This window comes from Bubalus bubalis, chromosome 23 (assembly GCF_019923935.1).
Source record: "Bubalus bubalis isolate 160015118507 breed Murrah chromosome 23, NDDB_SH_1, whole genome shotgun sequence".
Lineage (NCBI taxonomy): Eukaryota > Metazoa > Chordata > Mammalia > Artiodactyla > Bovidae > Bubalus > Bubalus bubalis.
The window spans coordinates 49719969-49737464 of NC_059179.1; the positions used below are offsets into that span (position 1 = coordinate 49719969).

The window sequence follows — 17496 nt, forward strand, 5'->3', positions numbered from 1 at the left end:
AGTGCCTGAGCCATTACTTTAAAACCAAGCTGTGAACTGTTCATTCCTCACTAATTCCCAGATGGAAACCGTGATTTTTGTTTACTTTCCTAAAAAATTCACGTTTTGCCCGAGGCTTGGCGGAAGGAATTTTAAGCATTCATTGAAAGCTGTAGAGATGAGTTGGGGATGAAATGACCACACGGATTTAACTAGCGACGTCATTTTTTAAAGCGTGCCATTAAGTGGAGGGACACAGTGGTGAATGAGGGGTGATCTCCAGCCACTGGGAGAAGGTTCATTTCATTCGACGCGTCACTCGGAATGAATTTGTGGTTAAGGAACCATTTCGGAGCCAGGTAAAGCCCCGTCGCAGAGAGCAGCATTATGATTCAGGGCACCCAGGGTGTATTGAATATTTAATTTGTCCGAGGAATTGTTTGTGGTGCCTGCGGCTCATGCTGGAAGGTCAACTACCGCTGGGTCACAGCTGATGGCGGCGGAGTCGGGGCTGGGCGGCTCACGTGGCAAAGCATTTGCTAAGACAAGTAAAGCCAGGACAGCAGCAGCTGCCCCCGCCCTGAACGAGAGGGCCCTCAGGCTGCAACAGCGAACGCGACACTGAGCCCTGTTTGGTTTAACCCGCGAGCACCGAAACCCCGCCCTTCTTCTCACCCCACGTCCCAGCCACTCCCTTGTCATTTTCCAAATTATGCAGACGAGCAAAACATCACAGAAGGTGTGACTCAGAGAAGGAAGAGCAGGACACGGGGGGGAGGCCCTAGAGAAAGAAATGGCAACCCCCTCCCAGCATCCTTGCCTGGGAAATCCCATGGACCGAGGAGCCTGGCGGGCTGCAGCTCATGGGGTCGCAAAACAGTCAGACGTGACTTAGGGACTAAACAGCAGCAAGTGTGCTCTCTGGCGCTCAGGTTCTGATCTGTAAATGGGGGGCTGCCCCTGGCTCCACCACCAGCCTCCCGGCGGTCGGGGGCGTGTGTCTGACCCACGCATGGAGACGATGCTCCGCTTCGTGCAGGGCCTTTTGGGGGTCTCCAGAGACCCCCTGCTTCCCTTGTGTGCAAGCTGTCCTCCTTCACATCCCTGTGCTGCCGGCAGCCGTGGCAGGTGCCCGCCCATTCTGAGAGAGCAGCTCCGGTGGGCTCGAGGGAAAAGCAGGTCCTCCCGTCTATCAGAGTGGACGTGCGTGGGGTGAGCAGGCTGCAGGCGACACTTCAGAGCAAGGCCCCTCCTGGCCTTGGGTCCTGAAGCCCGCAGCCTCTCCTGTCCCCAGAGCCTCTCCTCTGGGCTGGGGGGAGGAGGGACGGTGGGGAAGGAAGGCTGGAGTCGGGGGTGGGCAGAACCGTCCACCGTCTGGGGAATGCAAGCACCCCGTGCGGCAAGGCTGCTTCCGACTCCAGAAGCAAAGTGCTGTCCTTTAGAGCTAAAAGCAGAGCTTAAAAAAAACAAGAGTTTGAAAAATGAGACTTTCAGACTTAATGGAAGGTACTATTCAAAGAGCTGCTCGCTCAACTCACAGATCGATGCCTGCAGAACGTTTCTGTTTTTCAGGGTGATGTTTTGGAGTCCAAATACCAGTGATTCTGTTCCTCAAGCTTCTGATGAAGCCAGGCATTGCGGGGTGCCCGAAGCCGATGAGAACTGCGTCCCCTGTTCACAGGGTCAGAGGGCAAGAGGCAGAGCCTGGGCCGGCTGTGCACCCGCTGTAGCTGGAGTCCAGGGTTCATCTGGACCAGGTGTCAGCTAATGACCATTGTTAATTAAATGTCGTGAGGGGCTGGGCGTGGTGTGTGCCTCTGCATTCTGCTCCCCAGCCGACTCACCTGCTGGGAGGGGGGACCCCAGGGAGGCGGTGAGTTTGCGAGGGACGGGTCTGCCCGTGGCCTTAGGCTGTTTTCTCCCCTTTCAGGTGGGTTTGAATATTTCTATGAGAAGCAGAGCTGAGATAGATTACCATGTGGACAGAGAAATAGAGCCTGGCCTGGAGATAACAAAGGAGAAGCGTTTTCTAGTTTGAATCACACCTCGATGCGCTTTGCTTTTCTTTTGTGGGGTACAGGGTGGGCTCAGCGGAGGGCAGGCGGGCCTCGGTGCTCAGCGGAGGGCAGGCGGGCCGGGGGGCTCAGCGGAGGGCAGAGGAGAGTCCTCTGAGCCTGCACCTGCTCCTGGGTTCCAGCCTGTCCAGCGCGATCCCAACAGTTGTGTCACAAGAAGGCACTTTTACCAGAGGCCTTTGTGTGTGTGTGCGTATGCACACAGGTGTGCAGATGTGTATAAGCACACACGTGCGCTTGTATTTGTGTGTACACATGGGCACACGTGTAGCTGTGTAGGCGTATGTTTGCGCACCTCATATGTGCACTTGTGTGTTTATGTGTGCAGCCATGGGAACACAATTAGGCAGGCACAGGAGTGAGCACACACATGTTCATGCATGCACATGTACATGCACACATAAGCTTGTGTGTGACTGTGCGTGCAGGTCCATGTATTTGTGTGTCATTACATGAATCCTTGTGTGATGCCTGTTGTGTGTGTGTGGATAACTATCTGTGTTCACGTGTGTACACGTGCATGTCTATGTATGCACTCACGTGTCTGTATATGTGTGCATTTGTGCGTGTGTGTGCATGTGTGAATTTGTATCCATGAGTGCGTGCACATGTGCAGGAGTACGGTTGCTCTCCAGGGCCATCAGAGAGCTAGCCAGGCTTGCTAGGTGACCGGCTCCAAAGGGCAAACTCGTTATGAACTTGACAAATGTGCTTTTCTGACAAATGGCAACTGAAGATTTAAGTTGGAGACAGCGGTCTGTGGTCCTCATCTATCTCTCTACGTTTGATTACCTTCCTCATGTTAAGCACAGCGGAGAAGTAAGCTTGCCCCTGCCTCTGCCCCATCGCCCAGGAGGGTGGCCTGTGTGGCTGCTGCTCCTTGAGCGCCTGCTGCATGCCTGGCCCTGGGCAGGGCTCAGACCCCATAGAGCCAGCAGCTCGGTACCCCCTGAAGGAGCAGGCGTCCCCATGGGGCAAACCAAGCATCACGGAGACCTAGTGGGTGGGCTTCTTGGGGTCGGGCCACTGACCTGGAAGCACTTCCCTGCAGCAGGACCCCATGGGGGTTTGTGGGAAGCACACGGCTTGCCCCGACAGGACCAGTGAGGAGGCCGAGGTGGCCCGGGCAGTAGGTCAGATGGGTACGTGTGGGCAAGGCTGCAGCGCCCAGCAGGGTCCTGGATCAGCCTTTGGGTGTGGTCAGGCCCTGCTGTGCCTTCTCCCTGGGGGCGCGTTCAGCTGCGTTCTCAGCTGCCAAGACCCTCGGTGTCGTCTCTCCTGGGGAGCAGCGGCCCCTCTGCACTGCCGTCGAGCTGGCCGTGTTTGCAGGGGCTCTTGGAGAAGGAAACGGCACCCCACTCCAGTACTCTTGCTTGGAGAATCCCATGGACGGAGGAGCCTGGTGGAGTCCACGGGGTTGCAACGAGTCGGACACGACTGAGCAACTTCGCTTTCACTTTGGAGAAGGAAATGGCAACCCACTCCAGTACTCTTGCCTGGAAAATCCCATGGACGGGGAGCCTGGTAGGTTACAGTCCATGGGGCAGCAAAGAGTCAGACATGACTGTGAGACTTCTTCACTTCACTTCACTTGACTTCACTTTCTGGAAGGCAGTGGCAAGGCAGCTTCTTCCTTGATCAGTGGGATTCAGAGTCTGGACCGATAGCTGTCAGGAATCCTGTGGGCAGGGCTGGGCACACACATTCACGCTGTTCCTTGCTGCAGGGACTGAAATCCTTGGATCTGGAGCCCAGAAGGCCCTCTGTAGTTATGTGAAGCCTCCAGGCCCAGGGGAGTGGCTGGGGTGCTGCTCAGAGTGAGCCCACCCAGGCCCACCCCTGGGCTGGCACAGGCAGCCCTGACTCAAAAAAGGTCGGACCGTTGGCGAGCCCTCCCTTCAGGTACATGCTCCACGGCGGTCTGCTCCGCCATCAACTATTTGCTGGCGTGCCCACCTTGAAAGTGTCACCGTGAAATGCGATGACCACCAGCCATTCAGTGCTGCTTCTCTCCAACAGCAACAATCCCAAGACCCCTTCATCGGCAGCTCCACCCTGGTCAGACGCTTCCCGCCCGGTGTGGTCCTGGGGCCCAGCTCCAGCCCCGGGAGCAGCCCCGGCTTTGGTTCATGATGGACACGGGGCCTGGCTCGCGAGCTTGCTGGCGTTGGCCAGCAGGGCAGCCCTGGCCTCTGCTGGCTGGACCCTCATTCACCACTTGCTCATGTTTGGGCCTTGGCCTGTCTGCAGAGGTTCGCTGCTCTCAGAGGAGCCTGTTGGCAGGTGTTGGACCCTGTCCCACTCACATTCCATCTGTGGTCAAAGGAGGGTAAAGAGGGAGAAAGGTATCTTCTGCAGATTCATTTAGAAAACAACCCTTTGAATTACAGCTTCATTAGCACACTGCGTGGAAAAGAGGGATTTTTAAAATCAATTTGCAACATCTCAGCCCCTGTGCCTTTCCCCCCACGATTCTAGAATCCCCGTGTACCAGAAACCGCCATCCAGAACTTCCCTCGGAGTTTCCTTAGATTTTGGGTCTAGGAATTGAAGCAATACTGTGTTCCACGGTACCATTTATGAGTTACTGATGGCATCTTATCCAAGTAAATCACATCACTCGCACAGTCACGCAATCCGATGATGTGTGTCTATTACCACTTTGTTGCTGGCGGGGACAGAGCACAGCCTGTTGGAACCGTATGATAGATCCTAGGGCAGGAGAGCTTGCTGAAGAGGCAGGAAATTCAGCTTTCAATAAACATATTAGGTCATTACAATTTGTTTATGACAGTGGTTTGCTTGGATGATAGAACGATTTTCTGTTTCATTTTGCAGGACACTTCAATGCCTCCTGTGGACTTCCCACCATGCTGCGGAGATGCACACTCCCACCGTGAGTACTGGGCACTTGGTCCCGACTTTGCCCTTTCCAGGTCAGCCGTGCAGAGGACGCTGTTTTCAGGGCACGTGGCTCTTGTCCACTTCAGGAGGCTGGGGGCCCGGTTCTTTCCAAACCTGTGACAGAAGTGGGGCTTGGAGCATTCGCTGCCTTGGCCCAGCTGACCTAATCGCCTCCCCTCCTTGCGGCTCAGAGAGGCCTGGAAGCAGGTGTCGGGAGTGGGAGGCTGGTGGCCACTGCCCAGCCCAGGGCACCTCTGCTTCCCAGGTGGCCTCACTGAGCTGGGCGGGGGTGGGCAGGGGCGTGGGGCGTGTGGGCGGGAGGCAGGGCTGGTGGGTGGACACCGGCTGGTGAGCGCCCTTGGGATATGGGCAGTGGTGTGATTTCCTGGTTTTTCTGGGAGCGCTGAGGGCATCCTGGGGGTAGAGCAGAGATGTGACCTCTGATGGGATGAAGGATTGCATGGGGTCAGGCCCCCGGGAGGCTGTGGGGAGTCACTGCCTTTAGAACCGCAGTTGGGTCCAGCTTAGGGTTGCAAAGGGGTTCAGGAAGGGTCTGTGGCACGTCCGGCACTCGCCCTGTGCGCCCTGCCCCAGTGACAGCCTGGCGGCCAGGCCAAGACTTTTCAAAAATATTTATTTTTGCTTTTAGCGCTGGGTCTTTGTCACTGCCCACAGGCTCTTCTCTAGTTGCAGCAAATGGGCTGCTTCCAGCTGCGGTGGGAGGACTTCTCACTGTGATGGCTTCTCGTGATGCAGAGCACAGGCTCCAGGGTGTGCGGGCTCAGCGGTGTGGTTCTCAGGAGCTAGGGCACCTCGCACAGTGGCTGGCACATGGCTTAGGCATGCCATGGCATGGGGGATATTCCTGAACCAGGGACTGAACCCCTGTCCCCTGCATTGACAGGTGGATTCTTAACCAACGGACCACCAGGGAAGCCCCCAGCTGAGGCTTTTGTCTCAATGTATATTAAACTCTGGGACTTGGTGATGGACAGGGAAGCCTGACATGCTGCTGTCCATGGTGTTGCAAAGACTGAGCTGCTGAACTGAACTGAAGTGATCTTGAGGAAAGAGATACTATTTCCATTGTTCTCCACTGTTCTCTCCATCAGCCATGGAATAGTTTGTTCATACAGCAAGAATTTAACGAGATCCTGTTCATTCAAGATGGTAAATTTAGCTCCTTCTTTGTGCCAAGACTTGTCCTAAGCTCACAAGACTCATTTGTCCTGGGTGAGATGGAGTTCTGCTCCCAGGAAGGGCCAGTGTAAGTGACGAGACTGCAGTAGTCAGAGCTCGGTGGTCCAGTGGTGTCTGTGTTGCTCATGAGCAAGACTGGGCCCAGGTCTGGAGGGATTGCTCTTTCTTGGAGGAGTTGCATCTGCGTGTGTGAGGCTGTGATGGGTGGTTCCCAGTGGGGGTGTTCTGTGAGTGGAAGAGTCCAGAGTGAGGCACTGCCCTGGGACTGGGTCCAGGAAGAGGCTGCCATGCCTCCAGTCGTGGTTCAGACTCCAGGAGGGGACGGTTCAACCTGAGCCGCTCGGCTGGCTTGGGCCTGCCTCCTCCTCCAATGGCCGTAGGCTTTCCGGTGCCATGGGCCCGAGGCGCGTTGGGAGGACGTGGTGCCCCAGGCTGTTGGCAGCACCCAGTGTGGGTCAGACCCGTGAGGGCTCAGGGCTGATGCCCCGTCAGACCCCGGCTCAGTCCCTCGCATGGGGTCTGTCTCACCCTGCCTCGGTTTCCTCAGCTGTAAGCTGGAACGTCAGCAGCCCACGCCTCATGGGTTTTTCCCGAGGCTGAAATGAAGTACATTTCGTGAAGCACTTGCAGCAGATGCCCACTGCCCACTGAGTGCTCTGGTTCTTTCTCTTCTCTTGCTGAAAATCATCATCTCCACTGCAGATGTTAATCTCTGGGGTATCATTTCCCTGTATGGACGCAGCCACGCTTCTCTCCTGTTACTCTTTTCTTTAAGTGGGTCAAAACCAGAACATGCAGTAAGTGCAGCCATCGAGATTTCGCTAAACGTGGTGCTCCTTGGTTGGCTGACTCTGCATGATTAAACTTTGGGATCATCTCCTAAGGGTGTTCAGATGCAGTCACTCCTCGCTGTTTAAGTCCCTGCGAAGACTGAGCACAGTTACTGTCGAGTGACAGAAATGCCTGGAACCCCAAACGTGAGCTTGCGGCAGATTCGAGATGATGCAGAACGCTGGGGCCCGCGTGACCCGTCTGCTTAGGGAAAGGGGGTGAGCGCTGGACTCACGTTCACCACTTATGTTGGGGAGATTTTTCTCTCATGAAACGAAGTCATGGTGCCCGTCAGTCTTGCCATGAAATCGGGCTCCCTGTCTGACCTGTGTTAACAAACGGTGACTTCAGGCCCAAGAAACATGCCGCCAAATTTGAGCAGAAAATAATTTTGATTCCAGATCTGCCCATTTCCCCAGAGTAGATTTCCCAAGGGGAACTTGCGAGTTTCCAGTAGGAATCTTGCTCTGTGGGGTCAGGTGGGCACCCAGGCTGGACAGGGCCCCAGAAAACCCCCATGTCTTCTTCCCTCTGGCTCAGTTGGAAGTCAGGCGGTGGCTTGCTGGACGCTTTGATGTGCACGAGGGCCTCAGCTGACCCAGGGCCGCTCCTGTCGGGTTTTGCTGACATCCGTTCATCCGGGGATATGGACTGAGCGCTGCTGCTCTCAGTGATGTGTTGGCTGCCAAGGGCTTGGTCAGTATTTTTAAGGAGGGAAGATTAAATGCATTTATTCATATTCATAGTGAAGTCGCTCAGTCGTGTCTGACTCTTTGTGACCCCATGGACTGTAGCCCATCAGGCTCTTCCGTCCATGGGATTTTCCAGGCAAGAATACTGGAGTGAGTTGCCATTTCCTTCTCTAGGAGATTTTCCCAATCCAGGGATTGAACCCGGGTCTCCTGCACTTCAGGCAGATGCTTTACCATCTGAGCCACCAGGGAACTCCTATTCATATTCATAGAGGAAGACAAAATAGGGGCATTTCAAACATGGGCTAAAAAGTGACTGTGGAGTACAGGGCGCTGGTGGTGGTGAGAGGGCGGCATTTGGGCCGCTGACCGGAAGGACAGGAGGGGTGCACAGGGTTCGTTTTATTTTAACATGTTATGCATACAAAGCAGGATGTGAAGACATACATGCCCCTGTATAAATTTCCTGGAGCTGCTGAAATAAATGACTACAAATTGGGTGGCTTAGAACCACAAGAATTTATTCTTTGGTCAATAAACTTTTCCCTCCTCCTGATCACCATATTATCCTTTTCCAGGAGTGTTTTGGCTCATCTTACTCATTTATTCTTCCATATGCAACTTAGAATAAATCTCCGAACCCCATGTTAGGGGCAGGCTTCCTGGGGTTTTGGGTAGACTTGTAGACCTATTTGAAGAGTTGAGTCTTCTGGGCCTCTGAGGTTTTCTAAGGCTATGCTTTGCATCTCCACTTCCCAGGTCTTCTTTATTTCTTTTCAATGAAGTTTTATAACTTTCCCCACAAGAGATGTGAATATTTGGTTATATTTATTCTTAGCGTTAGTCACTCAGTCATGTCTGACTCTTTGCAGGCTCCTCTATCCATGGGATTCTCCAGGCGAGAATATTGGAATGGATTGCCATTCCATTCTCCAAGGGATCTTCCCAACCTAGGTGGCCAAAGTATTGGAGCTTCAGCTTCAGCATCAGTCCTTCCAGTGAATATTCAGGGTTGATTTTCCTTTTAATAGCTGGGACTTAATTCCCCTTCCCCTTAGTGTGAGCTGGGTTACTTATTTAGTTCCAAAGAGTCAAGTTGAAATGACCACAGGCAACTCCATGGGACGAGGTGTCCTGTTATAGGAGGGGAAGGAACCCCAGGTTCCCCCCTCCATTATCACTCCCAGGACCACTTCTCCTGACTGTGGCGTGGGGCTGGGGTTCCAGATCCTGACTGGGTGTCCCCTGATGCTTCATTAGGTGAGGGGTGGACTGTGGGGGACCCTCATCATGTCTCCCTGTGTGGTCCCCACGAGAGGACCACAGAGGGTTGAGGAAAGCAGAGGATGGGAGTGCAGGCTGGGGGAGGGTAGCTACTGGATGCTGGCCAGAGTTCCCAGCTCTCCTGGGTCTCCTCTGATGCTCTTGGCAGGGAGGGAAGGTTACTGCCCAGGGTGGGCGGAAGTTGATCCCCCCCTTGGCTTTTGCTGGCTTGAGTGAGGGTGGAGGTGGTGGGGGTCTTTCCTGTGCTTGGAGAAGAGTTGTTATTGTCTAACCATTTTCTGCTTGTTTTAAAAAATAAAAAGCTGAAATATAGTTGATTTACAATGTCATGTTAGTGTCAAGTATACAGTGAAGTGATTCGGTTACACACGCACACAATCCAAGTGAGTGTTTGTTGCTCAGTTGTGTCTGACTATTTGCAACCCCATGGACTGTAGCCCCCCAGGATCCTATGTCCATGGGGTTTCCCAGGCTAGAATGCTGGAGTGGGTTGCCATTTCCTACTCGAGGGGATCTTCCTGACCCGGAGATCAAACCTGGCTCTCCTGCATCACAGGCAGATTCTTTACCATCTGAGCCACCAGGGAAGCCTCCTGTGTGTGTGTGTGTGTGTGTGTGTGTGTGTGGTGTGTGTGTGTGTGTGTGGTGTGTGTGTGTGTGGTGTGTGTGTGGTGTATGTGTGTGTGTTCCATTTCAGATTCTTTTCCATTACAGGTTATTACAGGACACTGAATGAGCCACATAGTAGCTCCATGTTGTTTGTTTTGTATGTAGCAGTTTGTATCTGCTAATCTCAAACCCCTCATTTACCCCTTTCCCCGCTGCCCCCCATCTGATAACCAGAAGTTTGTCTTCCATCCTGAAGGGCCCTCTTCCTGGCCCTTAACCTGCAGGGCAGCCCTGGATGGGGCTCCCCGTCACCCCTGGCTGGCGTTTCCAGGAGACTGGCTCGCTTGGCACTGAGTTTGGATGTCGGCAGCAAACAGGGGCTGCAGCGCATCACCCCGATGCCCTTCATCTCCTAGAGCCCTGCACCGGCCAGCCCTGCCCGTTGGCACCTCCTCACCTGGCCTCAAACCCAGTGGCCAGGGCTGTGGTCACTCTTAGCAGGAGGACCTGCACGTCTTCTACATCTTTTTGGATGTGGAGATCCTTGAGTTTTTAATTTTAAGCACCTATTTTTCACTTCTAGGGGTTCTATTTTTTCCAACTCTGCTCTTTGCTTCTGTCTTTCTCTTTCTTTTCTTTAAAATATCAGCTGTGATCAGCTTTTGTCCGCCTGCCTCCATTGGTCTGGATGGTTCTCACTCATGAGATTGATCTCCTTATTTGGAAGACAAGCCGCTCCTCTCCCTCGACACTGGGGGATTCTTTGAGAGGTGTGTCGAGATTGATTTCCTCCAGAGAGGTTCCACATTTACCTCTTCCTCTTGTCTGCAGCATTGCCAAGAGGCACCAACTTAATCTAAATTTTCTGCTCGAAGTTTTTTGGATGAAGAATAGAGGCAATTCAGGCAGCAGACATAGAAGCAGACTGGCCTATGGTTTTCAGGGAAAATCTCCTTCCCCCGTGTAAGGGCGGAGACAAGCATACTCCCACCGTCTTCTGCATGTGAAGGGCGATTCTTGCTTATACTTCAGGTGGACGGAGTCCTCCAGAGCCCTGTCTTCACCTGAGAAGCTCTCTTTAGATTCTCCAGTGGTCCTTGGGTTTCCTGTTTGGCCAACATGTCAAAATAACATCATCTATGCACCATTCTGGAGTTTCCCTGGTGGCTCAGCGGTACAGAACCCCCCTGCCAACCCAGGAGACACTTCAGTCCTTGGGTTGGGAAGATCCCCTGGAGAAGGCAATGGCACCCTACTCCAGTGCTCTTGCCTGGAAAATCCCATGGATGGAGGAGCCTGGTGGGCTGCAGTCCATGGGGTTGCTAGGAGTTGGACACGACTGAGCGACTTCCCTTTCACTTTTCACTTTCATGCATTGGAGAAGGAAATGGCAACCCACTCCAGTATTCTGGCCTGGAGAATCCCAGGGACGGGGGAGCCTGGTGGGCTGCCGTCTATGGGGTCGCACAGAGTCGAACACGACTGAAGCGACTTAGCAGCAGCAGCAGCAGCATGCACCATTCTGGAGTTTCCCTGGTGGCTCAGCGGTACAGAACCCACCTGCCAACCAAGGAGACACTTCAGTCCCTGGGTTGGGAAGATCCCCTGGAGAAGGAAATGGCAACCCACTCCAATATTCTTGCCTGGGAAATCCCATGGACAGAGGCACCTGGTGGGCTGCAGTACATGGGGTCGCTAAAGAATTGAACACCACTTAGCAACTAAAGAAGGGGGATTCCCTGGTGGCTCAGATGGTATAGACTCTGCCTGCAATGTGAGAGACCTGGGTTTGATCCCTGTGTCAGGAAGATCCCCTGGAGAAAGAAATGGCAACCCACTCCAGTATTCTTGCCTGGAAAATCATGGACGGAGGAGCCTGGCGGGCTACAGTCCATGGAGTCGCAAAGAGTCGGACATGACTGAGCAAATTCACTAGCAATTGAAGAACAACTACAGAGCACCATTGTCTTCCCAAGACAAGGCCAAGCTAGTGCCTGTCTTGTCACGCTGCTGGAGGTGGGCTGGCAGGTGGTGGATGTCAGAGGTGGACTTTGCAGGCTCAGGGGTGTCTTGAGCAAAGCCTGAAGTGTGGGGCCATCCAGGGAACCTGGCCGGGCCTCTTGGTGTTGCTCTGAGATGAGAGCCTGGGAAAAGCGGAGAGAAGCTCAGAGACTAGGAGGGGGAGCCTGGAGACTCTTCATAGGACGGAGGGCCCAGAGAGGCAGGCGGGGACTGGGGGGTGAGGGTTGGGTAGATGTCAGTGGGGAAGTGCCGATGGAAGAGTGAGCTGGGTGGGAGCGGGTGAGGTGCTGAGATGGAGAAGGAAGGGAGGACCAGGTCGGAGGTGCTGTGCAGACACAGGAGTGATGGGGACTGAGCAGGTGGTTAAACAGTGGGTGACATGTTGTCAGAGGCAGCTCCGAGAGTCTGGCGAAGCGGTGGGGGGAGGCGGGGGAGGGCGGGGTGAGTCACATCTTCCAGGAAAAGAAAACCTGGGGGGAGACTTCACTCTGCGTAGGCATGGGGTGAGAGGCATCCGTTTGCACTGGTGATGTATGGAAATGATGAAACATGCTCTGGGGGTTTAACCAAGTTGACAGGGAGTGCTCTAGAGCTGGAAGAGAGGTGAGGACCCCAGGGGATGGGCTGGGGGGGACCCCCTATCACAGTGAAGCTCGAGGCCAGGTGGTCTTGTCTCCAAGGGGGAGCGGGCTCCTTGCAGACTGTGCAGTGGGACACCACCCCTCTCCACCTCTCCGAGCGGGGCCAGACATAGGGTCAGTGGAGGACGAGAGCAGGGCCATCCCCTGCTCTCCACCCACACCTGCGTCTGTGGACCAGCCCTGGGCTGGGTTCTGTCTGTCCTCTGCCTCATCTTGGAAGCTTGTTCATGTCACTCCCCACCTGCCTGGGACTTGCAGTCCCTGAGGAATCCAGGAGTGGGCCCCCTTGGATTTCCTTTTTTTGGACCTTGAGTCCAAGGTGTTTTTTTTTTTTTTAACTTTTGGCTTTCCTGTCTCCCCGTTATGAAACCCAAGTCCTTCTCCTCTCTGTGCAAGACATGGAGAACCAGAGGCCAAGGAGGGCAGGCTGGGGACATGGTCATCCTCGTGACGGGGTGTGTGGCTGGGGGAGAGGGAAAACTCCCAGCAGGACCAGGTGGGCTCTGCCCTCGGAGCCGTGACCGGAGCTTCCCGAGCTTGTCTGACTGCTGGACAGATGACTGGAGTCCATTGCTATGAGGGGCGAGACCTCGAGACGGTTTGGGGAGGCACCTGTGGCCTGGCGGGACCTCACCTCTTCTGGATTCCAGTGAACCCAGCTCCTGATGGTCCACGTGTGCTAGTCCAGTGGGGCCGTGTGGGCACCCGCTCCCCAGCTGGCCATCTGGGTGCAGCAGTGGGCACAGCCGCTGCCTGGGCCCCCACCTGGGCTGGCCCACTGCCCCAGCCCGCTTCAAGGCAGTGGACCTGGCACCGTTATGCTGTAGTTACGAGACAGTGAGTGCCGGGGACACATCCCTCCCCAGGATTTGGGTAACTTTTCACCGTGATGGACGGTTTCCAGAGTCCTCGATGAAACACACTCCCAGGTCTGGAGACTAGGAAATGGAGGACAACCTGGGCCCTGTGGCACGCAGGCTTCTCAGTTCAAGTGAAAAGAACCTCGAGGAGGAGCATCTCCTTCACGTTGTGGAATCGTGCCCTCCAGGGGCAGAGGACGGAGGAAGCCTCAGTTCAGTTCAGTAGCTCAGTCGTGTCCGACTCTTTGTGACTCCATGGACTGCAGCATGCCAGGCCTCCCTGTGCATCACCAACTCCTGGAGTTTACCCAAACTCATGTCCATCGAGTCGGTGATGCCATTCAACCATCTCGTCCTCTGTCATCCCCTTCTCCTCCTGCCCCCAATCCCTCCCAGCATCAGGGGCTTTTCCAATGAGTCAGTTCTTTGCATCCGGTGGCCAAAGGATCGGAGCTCCAGCTTTAGCATCAGTCCTTCTTTTGAATATTCAGGACTGATTTCCTTTAGGCTGGACTGGTTGGATCTCCTTGCAGTCTAAGGGACTCTCAAGAGTCTTCTCTAGCACCACAGTTCAAAACATCAATTTCTCAACACTCAGCTTTCTTTATAGTCCAACTCTCACATCCATACACGACCACTGGAAAAACCATAGCTTTGACTAGATGGACCTTTGTTGGCAAAGTAATGTCGCTGCTTTTTAATATGCTGCCTAGGCTGGTGGCAGTTAGCCTTGGCTGTGTGACCAGGTCTGGCCCGTAGTTTGGTGGAGGTGGTGTCACTTCCAGGCAGGGCTGCAGGTGCCCTGAGAACGGCCTGTGTGGAGCCTGGGGGTGGGGTGGGGGTGGGGGGTGCGCTGTGCTGCCTGCGGTGGCCGGGGTCTTCCCGTCCACCCCTGGGTTAGACCCCAGCTTTTCTGGACAGGCTCGCCCGGCTTTCTAAGCACGTCCCAAAACTAACAGTATTCCTGATCCGTAAGAGCCTTCTGCGTTCCTCCCGTAGAGTAAGTAAACTGTGCATCCTTTTTCTAGCCTTTCCTGCTGGTTTGCTTCTAAAACGTCGTCCACTGATGGATGAAGCGAGGCTTCCGAGGCGTAAGTGCCCTTCCCTGTCAAGTTCGTGCGCTATGAAACGCGCTCAGCTCGTGGAACTTGGTTATTTAGTTTGTCCTGAGGAAATGAGCGTTATGTCAGGCAAAAATCCAAAATGATTAGAGCAAACAGTCGTCTTCTCTTATAGAGGAAAAGGCCTCCAGAAAATCGACTGATCCTTGAGCGGTGTGCGTGCACGAATTCTGTTCCCTTGACTCTTACCAAGGGGGATCTCAAGCTAGAGAGAAGGAAGAAAATACACCACTTACTCTGAAATGCGTGTTTTTCCTTTTCCAGGGGAAAATTTAGCAGCTCTGATGGTTATGCTGCTTTTTGTAAGATTTTTTTTCAAGGTATAATACATTAGACTTACCAGAAGCTTCCTGCCACAGCGAGTCTGCATAAGGAAGTGATGATTCTCATTTTATTTAATTCTCAGCTGGAGTGATGGCCAGGCTGAGGGGAGGAAGTGGGGAATAGGATAATAGGAAAGAATTTATTGAGTTCAGGTGTCCTGACATTTGCATCTGGTGAAATTTCCCTTCCTGCTTCAGGGAGAAATAATTTTAAAATAGTGGTAAAAGAGTAAGCAGCCTTTACGAAAACTCAATACATATTTAAAAGTGATGTTTTTTTTTTTTTTAAAGCCCCGAACTGCTATTTGGGGTTGAATTATTGGATGACTCTTTTTCAAAAGCTAGAATTCCCCTGTCAAGGGCAATTTGCTTTTTCTGAAGTGCTTTATGTGAAGGTAAGAGGCATGTATGGAGAAGGTGATGGCACCCCACTCCAGTACTCTTGCCTGGAGAATCTCAGGGACAGGGGAGCCTAGTGGGCTGCCACCTATGGGGTCGCACAGAGTCGGACACGACTGAAGCGACTTAGCAGCAGCAGCAGCAGCAGCAGAGGCGTGTAGATACTACAACCTCTGTGAATACAGGAGACGGGGATGTTGGTGACGCCATGCGCTGGCTTTGGCCCTGCTTGGCGGCAGGTGTGGAAAGTGCTGGCGCTGTCCCGGAGCAGCTTCTGCCTCCCGCCGCTGGTCGTCAGGGCGAAGGCCCTGGGGCAGGGAGCACTCTTCAGGTGCGCAAGTTGACTGCTCCTGACCAGCAGGTGCCTTTACCCCCGGGGAAGCTCAGAGAGCAGAGAGAGTTGTTTCTGATGAGATCCCTGGGAGGGGGCTCCCAGGGCACCGGGTGGTGCCTGGGAAGGGCTGTGGTTCTGTAAGGCCAGCCTCACACCTTTAGCTGGGCAGGGGCTGGCCTCCCTGGGGCAGGCTTGGGCGCAGCAGACTAGTGAGGGAGCAAGTGTATTCCAGTAAGGGAAGAGCTGAGCGCCCCTCCAGGAAGCCTTCCCCACGGTTCTCCCCACTCCTCCCCGAGTAATCCAATGGAACGTGCTGCTGCTGCTGCTAAGTCACTTCAGTTGTGTCCGACTCTGTGCGACCCCATAGACGGCAGCCCACCAGGCTCCCCCCGTCCCTGGGATTCTCCAGGCAAGAACACTGGAGTGGGTTGCTATTTCCTTCTCTAATGCATGAAAGTGAAAAATGAAAGTGAAGTCACTCAATCGTGTCCGACTCCCAGCGACCCCATGGACTACAGCCTACCAGGCTCCTCCGTCCATGGGATTTTCCAGGCAAGAGGACTGGAGTGGGGTGCCATTGCCTTCTCCATGATGGAACATGACTCAGCCATAAAAACTGAGACATTGCGCCATGTACAGCGACGTGGATGGACCTAGAGATGATCATTCTAAGGGAAGTACGTCAGGCAGAGAAAGACAAATTCCATGTGACACCACGTGCATGTCCTGAGTTGTGACATGAATGAACGACTTAGGTTGGATTCATTATCTTAGATTCATAAATTATGAATCTAAAGAATAGTACAAATGAACCTGTTTATCAAACAGAAACAGACTCGCAGACAGAGAGAACCAGCTTATGGTTGCCACAGGGGATGCTAGAGGGGGATAAATTAGGATTACGGGATTGTGTGACTGACAGAGGCACATGACTGTATGTGAAACAGACAAGCAAGGGGCTTCACTGCGTAGCCCAGGGACGACGGGCTTCCCACAAGCAAGGGCCTTCACTGCGTAGCCCAGGGACGACGGGCTGCCCACATGGCGCTGGAGGTGAAGAACCCGCCTGTCAGCGCACGAGCTGTAAAGAGACGGGAGTTCTGTCCCTGGGTGGGGACGATTCCCTGGGGGAGGGCATGGCAACCTACTCCCGTATTCTTGCCTGGAGAATCCCCTGGACAGAGGAGCCTGTTGGGCTGCAGTCGGGGGGCCCCACAGAGTCGGACACGCCTGAATCGACCTGGCACAAAGCACAGCAGGAAACTATCTGGTTACTGTACACTGCTTACTGTAGTGACCCACAACGGAGAGAGTGAACGCAGATACACACAGACACACACGTGTGCCCAGACCACCCTGCCGCACACCCGACGCTGACAGAGTACTGCGAATCAACTCTGCTCCCATTAAAGACAGTAGAGTCCAACTTCACAGGCTCACCTGCCGGAAGCTGCTGACCCCCTTTTTCTTTGCGGCGTTTGCTTCATTTAAGGGCTTGTGACTGACATCTCTCCCCAGCCCAGCCCCTCTCCACTACAAGAGCCACCAGACATGAAATCCGGCTGCCCCGCTGGGCCCGTGGGATGTGGCTGGCCTTGCAGGCTGCAGGCCTTGGTGGGCAGGGAAGGAGGGTGAGTGGTTCTGCTCAGACGGGCGGGTGCTGCTGAGGGGGCTGGGGCGGCTGGCGGGTCCTGGGGGAGACGGGCGCGGAGGTGTGGGCACACGGAGGGTGGTCTCTGCAGACCCTTGCCTGCTGGGGACCTTCCAGCAAACCCGTGAGGTGCCCTTGGGTGGCACCAGGTCTGCGGGCTCACCTCATTACGGCCCGGCAGCCTCTGCTCTGTCTCTCTCTGGAGTGGAGCCTGGCCTATGCTTGGCCCCAAGAAAGGCAGGGGCTCTGTCTGCAGCCCTGGCGCCTGCTGGCCTCGTCCAGAGTCACGGACACAGCGCCTTCCCGAGCTCTGGTCCAGCTGGGGCCCACCTGCGGCCCGTGAAACAAGGCCGCAGCGTGCCCTCTGACCTCTCGGGCCACCTCCCAACAGTGAGGCATTAGAATGAGAATGAAGACAGAAAATAGCCGGGTTGGTCTTCTGGCCCCCAGTCTCTTAACCAGCTGTTCTCTAGCGTCTGTGGGTGAAAAGCACGCCCGGTCTGCTTCCATCGGGGCTTCTACGTTGATTACTTCAATTTTCAGTTTCAATGCAGCGTTCACGCTTTTATTT

The 17496-nt window shown here is 54.4% G+C and overlaps 1 non-coding gene across 1 annotated transcript; it reads right to left on the bottom strand.

Moving 5' to 3' along the window:
* Positions 1 to 7861: 7861 nt before the first annotated feature.
* TRNAF-GAA lies at positions 7862 to 7933 on the bottom strand. The gene has a single exon. It is a non-coding gene; the product is annotated as a tRNA-Phe (tRNA).
* Positions 7934 to 17496: the final 9563 nt, after the last annotated feature.